We start from the raw sequence: 11,677 nt of genomic DNA, 5'->3' as shown, positions 1-11,677 counted from the left end.
CTGAGTAGCTGGGACTACAGGTGCCCACCACCACACCCGGCTAATTTTTTGTATTTTTAGTAGAGATGGGGTTTCACCGTGTTAGCCAGGATGGTCTCAATATCTTGACTTCATGATCCACCCACCTCAGCCTCCCAAAGTGCTGGGATTACAGGCATGAGCCACCATGCCCAGCCCTAGGTGTTTCTTTCAGTCTAGTTGTGTGTGTGTGTATGTGTGTGTGTGTGTGTGTGTGTGTGTGTGTGTTATGGCTTGAATATGGTTTGTCCCCACCAAAACTCCAACTGAGGCTTGGTCCCTAATGTGGTTGTGCAGGGAGGTAGTACCTTTAAGAGGTGATTAGGTTATTATGATGGATTAGTCTCTTGAAAGACTGGGTTAGGTCTCCCAGGAATGGATTAGTTATCTCAGCAATGGATTGGTTCTCCCAAAAGAGCAAGTTGTTATAAAGCAAGGTTGCCTCTCATATTTAGTTTTTTTTTTGTGTACACACCCACTTCCCCTTCCACTTCTCTGCCATATTGTGTTGAAGCACAAGGCCTTCACCGGAAGACAAGAAGATGCCAGTGCCATGCTCTTGGACTTTCCAACCTCCAGAAAGATGAGCCAAATAAACCTCTTTTCCTTATAAATTACTCAGTCTCAGATATTCTATTACAGCAACATTAAGCTAAGACAGTGTGTTTTGAGGGGGCAGCAGATGTTAAGGTGCATTATTTAGGGTTTGATTTTAAGATGGGGATATAGTAAAGCTTATTTGTGGTTAATTCTTAAGATTAAAAGGATCCAAGCTAATAGGAAAAAAACTAGCAGCAGGGGCAAGATAGAAGATACAGGACAAGATAGAAGATACAGGATAAGGCAAGAGAAATTCAACCAAATTCCTTGGCAATAGGATTTGGGACCCAAAATACAGATAATGAAACTAATCTTGAACAAAAACAAAGGCACATTTTCCACCTTCTACCAAACCAGTAAGTCTCATTCTTTAGACACTTGCTCCATCTCTACTGCCTCCCACCTTTTTCATAATAGGATGCCTACAACATATTTTTTAAGTAAAATTGCTTTTTTAAAAAAGAAAAAAGGCAGATGTGATATGTATTGAGATCTATGAGCAACTGGCTGTCAAACCCTCAGATCTTACAATAAGTTATTTGCATGGAATTTAAATGAAAGCTTTCTCTCACTGACATTACTAGATGAATTAATATAATATTTATTTGTTATTTGAAGTGGAAAAATGTTTAAAATGGGCAAATATAAACCCTGAATAAGGGCTATCATGTGCTGAATATTCATTATTTCATTTCTTCATATTTGTATAAGGCAGTTCCCATTAGCTATTTTATCTGGATTGACTAAAATTCAGAGATATTTAAGTTAATTTCTGAAGATATCTGAGTTAATCAATTGCCTACAATTGTCTCATAAATATTTCTTAGTGTAATAGATTCTAAAGCTTACATATTCTGCTTACTTATTTTTATTGACATTACTGGCAGAACTAGCAATCTGAAGGAAATAAAGTACATTTTATAGTAAGTTGATACAACAGTGTCAATAATACAGTAATTTTCAATGAAAATAATTATAGAAAGCTGATTCTTCCTACGACATCAGAAAGAGTAGCTATAAATCATACTGATAAAGATGGTTCTATATTTGCATTGTGCAGGAGCAAAGTAATAGACATGAATATCTTAGAAGAATTTTTATAATCATTTAGTTTGAGAATGAGCAGTTAGTAATACAACATCATCAGGGATTTTTCGTAGGCTTTATTCTAAACCTAACCTATTAACAGGGTACAGATCAGACCTGTCAATGTCTCCTCAACTAAAACATTTCCAGAAATCTCAGGCTTAATTGCTTAGCTGTTTTTATTTTCTGCCCATTAGTTTTTCTTAAAATTATAAGACAGAGCTTTTAATCATCACAAGGCAAGGCTACTACATCAGCCACCTCAGTGTGACCTTTATCGTCATAACCACATAGCATTGTCCTTACTTTTCCCATGTTGGCAAGTGACTTACACTAGAGAGATGCTAGATCGACTAGACCGCATATATTCTCTTGATCCCAGCTCCACCAACCTTCCAGGAAGCATTTTTTTTTCTGTCTTTTTTTAAAAGCTGATTTTTTTACCCTCTAATCAAACTTGGTTTTAAAGTAATATTATCCTAGTTTAGAGAACGCTACCTTGGCACTATGAATACTCTCTGTTCAACAGAGTAGAACCAAGTAGAACCTTTCCACTGCAAATAAATTATTTTTTATCTTGGTAGGTTTCAATTGCATGAAGGTAGAAAGCTTTTTCATCTGCCTGTGATTTACCTCTTACCATACGAATTAAACATGAACTGCTATTCTCGAGCTCATTGAACCTTACAGAGAAATTCAAATTATTACAGGACATTCACTCAGTGTTTCCCTGTTAAAGGGCTGCAGCTTCAAGTAGTTTTCCCTTGTTTACAGCTTCCCCTTCAACGAATCACTTTTAAGAAATAAAAAGAACCACATACTCAATATCACAACAATACATTCTACCTATTTTTCTTTCCCAGTTTGAAACCACTTTAATTTTGCCATCAGCCTGAAAAAGGAAGTGCTGTATTTTCTTTATGTTGCAATAGAAAAATTACATATATATATGTCTGTATATGTGTATATATATGTGTATGTGTGTTGTGTATGTACATATACATATATGTTTCCCACCTTATGAAAACTGGTGATTAAACAACATTCATCAAGTTTTATATATATAAACATATATTATATATACTATATGTGTAAATATATAGTGTCTATATATACAGAATTTATATACAGAATACATATACAAAATCTATATACATATATGTATACACACACACATATATAAACTGATAACATATTACGTGTATTTCTGTAAATGTGTTTATGTGTGTGTCTAGCCATATTGTCAATGGAAATTCATAAGATCTAGATCCACAAATATCATGTGGCTTTGACTAATCAATTGTCTGTAGGTGAGAAAGAGAATAGTCTTTGTTTAGTATGACAATCTGTAGCCATAATTTCCTAAGATGGCATTGTATAGTTAGTATTTTCTAAGCATTTCAAGTGTATTTTGCAAAAAGAATGTTATTTATTCATATATGAAAACATAAAAAACAAATGGGATAACTTCTAAATATAAACACAGAGAAATGAAATCAACTTTAGTAGGTCATAAAGTTAACATGTTTCTAGTTTGTGTAAATAGTGGTTATATGTCATATAGCTTGGCTTTTAAAAATTTTGTCCAATGTATTCTTTCTTAGGAAATTATAGTGGAATTCAATTGTCATTGGAGGCCTGAACTTGCCTAGCCAATTTTATAATGTTCAGCAGTACTTTGTTTTCAGAAAGAATAATTATAACAAGTGATTCTGTGTTTCAAAGTACATATGTATAGTGGGGTGATCTGCTAGAAATGTTATTCTAACATATTAAATATCTTGATGAGTAGAACTAAAACTTTTGGCTTTTAAATATTGTAAGCAGTTTCCTACATCCCAAAGGATAAGATTTTAATGGGTTCTATAGAGAGTCCTGTTCCTTTTTCTGGAGAACTTCTTGGATTTGGGTCCTTCAGCTACACAAGCATAAAACATAACTCTTCCCTTAAAGTTTTTATGAGCTACAAAATCACTATCAAATACAAAACCTTCAGTACACAAAGCCTTCACTTGCTAGTGCAAACTGTAGCAGATAGTTGAACCAACATTTTGCTTTTAAGGCATTCTAGCTTTCTAATGATGAAGGATTTTTATTTATTTATGCATTATTTGGGTAGAAGAAAGGCCATGAGAGTTTGACAGGGTCAAATAGGTTCCTGGGCTTTGTAAAATTCAGAATGCCTGTTCTTGTGGTATTACGAGTTTTCTTTTTTGAGTAGTTGTTTCAATGAGGTAAGGTGAGATGGAAGGAATAGTAGAAGATACACAGATATGATCTTCCCATTCTAGGGAGGAAAGCTGTGGAACCTGAGAAAAAAAGGAAATAGCTAGACAGGTGGTAGTATGGCACCACGTACACGAGGCTCATGCACAGTCTGAAGCACAAAGACTATGAATTTTGGAAATGCACACAATACTGAATAATGTGCTCTAAAAAAATTCAGTGGGGCACATGGTGAGATCTGAAAGGCGCAGTTTCTCTGAGGGGAGTGAGCATTCCTACTGTCAGATAAGGGAAAATCAGAATAAAAAATTTAAAGTGGCCTAAGATGGCCACAGGTTGGACATATGAGAAATACACACTAGAGCTATGAACTAAAGCTGAACTCTAAGCTGCAAGGCTGGAATCTGTCAAATATTTCACTGGCCTGTACTGATTACAACTTTTGTCTATCAGAGAAATCATAAAGGCAAGGTAGAATCAATCATCCCTCTCCAGACCCTAAGACATAGATATGCTCATTAACATTTTACCCTATATATGTTAACCACATATTTGTTTTATCTCATATACATGACTGAGCGCCAGTCAGAATGGCAAGAATGTCATCTTTGCTTCACTACCTACTTCTCCTGTTTTCTCTATAACAGAACATGTAAACACCGTGTCTTGCGTAGCACACTCCAGCACACATTCTTAGTTTGATCTGTGTCTGTTTCCTGGGCTATTAGTCTTTGAACTTGGCTCTGAATAAAACTAATTTTAAATTTCAGTTATAATGCCTGCTATTTAACCTTTCAGTTGACACTACTTTTAAGTGTTCTGGAGTGGGGGGGAAACCTGCAATAGAAAATAAGACACCAGAAGGGGCTCATATACTTGGGTAAGAAAAAAATATTTTATTCCTTCTAGACTTAGGTTTTGAAGTTTAACCACACTCGGAATATACCTAGCATATCCCAACATACATTTAATGAGTACTTATATGTCACTATGAAAATCTCTTAAATTTTTTTCTGCATAAAAAATCCTTATTACATAAGCAAATGCTGCCTTACTATCCTGCAGTCTGAAACATCCACTAGGAAACTGGCCAATCAAATTGGCCGAGAAAGTACTATGCAAAAAAATAGCTTTATATTAAGACAAATAATTTAGTAACCACTGAATAAACATGTATGCATGTATGAAAATGTAAATGTATGCATTAGGCATTATCTAGCATAATTTTTTTGATAAAGATATTTAATATTGAAGATTATGAAGCCTTATTCTTTCTTCCAAGTTATTAAGTTTATATAATAAATACCTATCCCTAGCAGTACTCAGAATTTGAATAATAATGAGATGTGCTTACATGCTTCAGATGCAAAAGATTAAAAAATGATGTAACATACCCAACATTTACTTGAAATTCCTTAAACAAAAGCTATTCTACGTATAAACCCTGAATTTGTCAGGTGCAGAAAGACTTAAAGAATTCCATTATGGACACTTCATTTGGAGTGAAGAGTTAAGTATTAGGTCAGCTTTTACTTGACCTAATACTAAATAACAGAATTTATTACATAGAACAAATTTAAGAAAATATCCACAGTAACATTAATTTAGTCATTTAATGTATCAGTTCAGATATTCCAGATTATGTTATAGTAATTAATTCTCATCAGGAGGGTTCTCAGCATAACCTAAACTGTTTTTATAGTTTCAGATAGATTTCCATAAGCTTAAACTTTTGGGCTTTTTACACACAGCACTAATGGCCTGCATGGCCTAGTGCGATGCTCACACTATGTCTTCTTCTCTTATCCACACAAACATACTTGGTATTCTGTTTATTGGTCTCCCTTTTCTACAACAGGTTCTGAGCTGCTATACAGGGATTCTGAAACAAAACTGTTTCTGATCCCAAATACTCCGAAAGGTTTTTGTTACTGTTGTTTTTTTGTTCGGTTGTCTATTTACCAGTAAATTAAAGGAATTAAACAATCTTCTAAGTATTTTGAAACTATCAAAAATGTGAAAGAGGACTTGTACAGATTTGTTTTTCATATTTACAATACATGAATTCTTCAAAGAAAGATCTGCAAATTAAACCAAAATTAATACATTTAAATTCTACTCACAATAAGTTCATATTTTTCAAGTCATTCTGTGGTTTCTTTAGACAATAAGTCTGTTATTCAATAAACCAGATGTCCACAAACTCTGACTTCCAGGTCAACCACTTGATTTTGTACGTAAAATTTTAGTAGAACACAGATATGCTCATTGATTTTAATATTGTCCATGGCTGCTGTCATACTATAGTAGCAGAGATAATAGTTGTTACAGAGACTGAATGGCCCATAAGACTGATATATTTGCTTTCTGAACCTTTAAGAAAAAGTTTACCAAGCCCTGCAGTAGACAAGATTGAAATGCTCCTAGCCAAACATGAAAATAAAATTTTGAAGTAATGCCGATGCTAGCTATTCCTCGGAACCCTTCACATGCTGAAGATTCTGCACTCGAGTTGGTAGTGATTTTCCAGTTTATGGCAAGAGCAAGTATAGCTACTCACTTCCCCTTCCATACCCTGCTCTGTAGAACTGGGGCTGGAAGACTGAAGCTGCATTCCACAGACTCCTTGTTGTTTGGCTTCCTAAGTCCAGCTAATGTGAGGCATTGGCAGGAGAATGGAAGATGAGAGAAGAGCTTTCAGTTTCTGACTGACAACAATGGAAGTTGTTAGAAGTTACCATCACAGCAACCGGGTAGGACAACTGCAGACTTCTGTAGCCTAGGCTGCAGCAACAACTTCTGCAGTTTCTGCATTTCCAGCAGTGCAGCGGCAGGGGCAGCCCTGTGGGCTCCAGCCTAGGGCTGTTGGTTGTTTCTTCATCTTAGAGTATCACCCCTTCTTCCTTTTGCTCCTCCAGTCTTTATCTTTTCCTCTCATTTATTCCTAGCCCTTCCAAAACATTGTGACAAAGTTCCTATAGTAAACCCTTCCTTTTTGAAATACCTAGCTGCTTTTCTATGTCCTCAGCCCTGCCCTTGCTGATAGAGTGCCCCATAGCACTCAATACCATCTCCTTTCTTCCTCTCCTTAAATGACTGCAGTTTATTCACCCCCCCCACCCCCAAAACCCACACGCTCCACTTATCTATTTTAGGCCTCTAGAATCCTTATTGCTGTTCCCACATTCTGATCATAAATTTGGATAAATTCACTGCTACTCAGGCTTCAAGCTGATATAATGAATAGAGGGAAAGTAGGCACCCAAAGTCAATAAGAAGCACAGGTGATGATGCCCCTGTGATTTGTGGGATTGTAAAAATACATTGTCTTCTGTTTTCCCTTTTTGCCCAAATCCAAATTTAGAAGAGAACATTCTGGGAATGTATACGTAAGAACTGCAACATGAAGGAACAAACAATAACCATGATAAAGCAAGCAGGCAAACAAAAAACAGCCCTGTGACTATAACCACAAAGCTGGGCAGCATATAATTCTAATTTAATAGTAGCTGGAAAAGGCTTCTCTCTACTCTATAGTCATGGCCCCCATGCTCAACATGGAACTCCTATATTTTAGCTTTTAAGTCATCATAAAATATTAAGAGGCCCATATTCTTTGACTCCCTAGGTTTCCGGCATTACTTGGATTTTCTGAGCACATTTTCATTCCTTAGTGACACATGCAATGTCAATAGATTTTGGGAAAGTATTTCTCATGTTCCCTATTTACCTACAAAATTGTTCTATGCATCTTTTCTCCAAGAAAGATTTAAGGATGAAGAAATTACTATGATACATTAAGAAAGGCCAAAGGAAGTATACTCTAATATATACCACATTATGTACTTAGGCTAAAAAACGTTTCATTCCTTTGTGATATTTTCTTCCTTCTGTGTAAGCAATTGGTCATATTTTCTAAAACCATGTTTTTAAGATTTTTCTTGGCTACTCTTTAAACTTATTTACTTCTGAGGTATGAAAAACACAGTTCTCTTAGTTTGAGTACAATATGCACATACATTAGGGAAAGAACAGCCTCTTCAATAAATAATACTGGGAAAACTGAATATCAACAAGCAGAAAAATGAAGCCAGACCCCTCTCACCATATGCAAAAATCAACTCAAAATGAATTAAAGACTTAAAGCAAGACCCAAAACTATGGAACTGCCAAAATAAGAAACCACAGGGGAAACATTTTGTGACATTGGTCTGAAAAAGGATTTTTTTTGGATAGGACCTCAAAAGCATAGGCAACAAAAGCAAAAATAAACAAATAAGATGACCTAAAACTACAAAGCTTCTGCTCAGCACAGGAAAAACAGAGTGAAGAGACAATCCACAATATGGAAGAAAATATTTTCAAACTATGCGTCTGACAAGGGGTTTATATCCAGAATATATAGAGAACTCAACTCAACAGCAAAAAAAAAAAAAAAAAAAAAAAAAAAAAAAACCAACAAAAAAAACAAATAATTGAACTGGGCAAAAGATTTGAATAGAGATTTCTCAAAAGAAACTATACGAATGACCAACAAACATGAAAAAATGTTCAACATTACTAATCATCAGGGAAATGCAAGTCAAAAATCACAGAGATGTCACCTCACTGTAGTTAGAATGACTATTATCAAAGAGACAAAAAATAGCAAATGCTGGCAAGGATGTGGAGAAATGGGAACTCATACACATTAGTGGGAATGTAAATTAGTACTGCCATTATGGAAAACAGTACGGAGGTTCCTCAGAAAATTAAAAATAGAACTGCCATATGATCCAACAATCCCACTAATGAGATTATATATCCAAAGGAAATGAAATCACTATGTTGCAGAGATATCTGCACCCCTATGTTTATTGCAGCATTATTCACAATAGTCAAGATATGGAACCAATGAATAACTGGATTTTAAAATGAGGCACATATACAGAATAGAATACTATTCAGTTATAATAAAAGAATGAAATCCTGTCATTTGTGACAACTTGGATGAACCTAGAGAACATTATGCTAAGTGAAGTAAGCCAAGCACAGAGGGACAAATACTGCATGATCTCACTCACACGTGGTATCTTAAAAAGTCAATCTCATGGAAGCAGAGAACAGAATAGTGGTTACCAGAGACTGGAGAGGGTATGGGAGAGGAAGGAATGGGGAGAAATTGGTCAGTGGGTATAAAGTTACAGTTAGGATGAATAAATTCTAGTGTTCTAATGCACAGTAGTGTGACTATAGTTAACAATAATGTATTGTATATTTCAAAAAACTAGAAGAGAGGATTTTGAATGCTCTCGGTAGAAAATGATGATAAATGTTTGAGGTGATAAATATGCTATTGCTCTGATTTGGTCATTACACAATGTATATACGTATTGAAACATCACACTGCACCTAAAAATATATACTATTACTGTGTCAGTTAAAAACAAGAAGAACTTATCCATACTTCCCTACCCAACAGATGGAGGATAGCTTCTACCACCCCCGATGTGATTAAACAAAATGAGGGATTCTAAACCACATTGTAACAGATTCCTATCAAATAGTTAACAATTCCAGGAATGTGAATCATAACAGAATCTATTTTATTTTATTTGTCATGATTCTATTTCCTTTGTGAACATTAGAATGCAGCATTTTTTAGGCTGGGAGCAGTGCCTCACGCCTGTAATCCCAGCACTTTGGGAGGCCGAAGTGAGTGGGTCACGAGGTCAGGAGTTCGAGACCAGCCTGTCCAACATGGTGAAACCCGTCTCTACTGAAGATACAAAAAGTTAGCCAGGTGTGGTGGTGTACACCTGTAATCCCAGCTACTCGGGAGGCTGAGGCAAGAGAATCACTTCAACCCAGGAGGCAGAGGTTGCAGTGAGTTGATATCACACCATTGCACTCCAGCCTGGGCGACAGAGCGAGACTCTGTCTCAAATAATAATAATAATAATGCAGCATTTTTTATAAAAACAAAACCCACCATGCATTCTTTCACACCACTCCTCTTCTTGTTGGATTCTGTTACATTTTGCACATTTACATAATGTTGAAGCTTTGCTCTCTAGAGTCAGGTTGACACCAATGTGTTAAAACTCTTGCTGTGAGCCTTACTATCTGCATGGTGTTAGGCAAGTTATTTGACATCTTAATGTTAGTTTCCTTGTCAGCAAAATGAAGAGAAGAATGCTAATAATTCTCTTAGGGCCTTGAATGCTCTAAGTTGTCTGTAATTGGTACATATATATGTAAATGTTTATTTGAAAAATCAATACTTTGAAAGCAAAGAAAAATGGAGAAATCCCATACAAAAAGCATCGGGCTGAACAGGGAGCATAAGTTTAACTTAACCACTGGGACACTGAGCCAAGACTTTGCTGCTGCTTAAGCCCGTAAGACAAGGGTGGAGAAAAACTTCACAAAGGGCTCCTCCAGGTGTAAAATTATTTCACTATGGTTAATTTCAAATGACAGAAATATGGTTTTACATGTTTTGTCCATTAAATATAACCAAGCTGAACTCTTTTCTGACACAGATGTCATTTTGTCTCTTCCTTGATTTTCCAGGTTGAAGAAGTCCCAGAGAATCAATTCCTGACCAAATTCCCCAATGATTAATGTGGGATTTTCTCATCTCAACATTTTATCCTCTTTTTTCATTTAATAACCAAAACAGAACATTAAATATTTACATCATGTGATATCTATGGTCAAATTACCCATTTCATTAATGGATTTACGATATGTTCATGCATTTAGTTTCCAGGAAAACGTCCATTTCAATCTTCAGAGTGCAATATTTTTAATGTTTGTTAGTGAGACATGGCTTATTACACAGTTCAGTATGCAGCTCTGGCCTGAACTAATGCCAACATTACTGATCCAATGCAGAGCTATGCCTAGATGGGGGAAAAAATGTTGCAGAGAAACCCAAAACCATCTTAACTTACTATTCCTGGGAATCCTGACACCTTACTCATTTAAAACTCTACCAATAAGTAAATTCTACTATTGGAAATATTCTAAAACTAAAATAACACTGGATCTCACTAGATGAGCTCAATTTGGTTTAGTTTCTACCTACTCATAGGGTATGAAAGATCCCATATATCTTATTTAAAATTTAAGACAAAATGAGAATGTAAATTTATGTAGCCATTATGAAGAAAAATGTAGAGAGTTCTTAAAAATGAAAAATTACCATATAATCCACCAATCCCACTACTGGGTATTTATTCAAAAGAAAGGAAGTTATATATCAACGGGATACCTGCACCACCATGCTTGTTACAGCATTATTCTTAATAGCAAAGATTTGGAATCAACCTAGGTGTCCATCAAAAGATGAGTAGATAAGAAAAATGTAGTAAAAATAAGCAATGGAATACTATTCAGCCCTAAAAAAGAATGAAATCCTGTCTTTTGCACCAACATAGATGGAACTGAAGGTCATTATGTTAAGTGAAATAAGACAGGCACAGAAAGACAAATATACATGTTCTCTCTCATATGTGGGAGCTAAAAAGTTAATCTCATGGAGGTAGAAAGTAGAATGACAGTTATCAGAGTCTGTGAAGAGTGTGTGAAAGGAGAGGATGAAAAGAGGTTGGTTAATGGATACAAACATAGTTAGATAAAAGGAATAAGTTCTAATGTTCAGTAGAAAAGTAGGATAACTATAGTAAACAACAATGTATTGTATATTTTAAGTTAACTAGAGGAGAGGACTTGAAATATTCCCAACACATAGAAATGATAA

Source organism: Gorilla gorilla, chromosome 19, assembly GCF_029281585.2.
Source record: "Gorilla gorilla gorilla isolate KB3781 chromosome 19, NHGRI_mGorGor1-v2.1_pri, whole genome shotgun sequence".
NCBI lineage: Eukaryota > Metazoa > Chordata > Mammalia > Primates > Hominidae > Gorilla > Gorilla gorilla.
The sequence above is the reverse complement of the archived record's forward strand: the minus strand, read 5'-3'. Positions refer to the sequence as shown.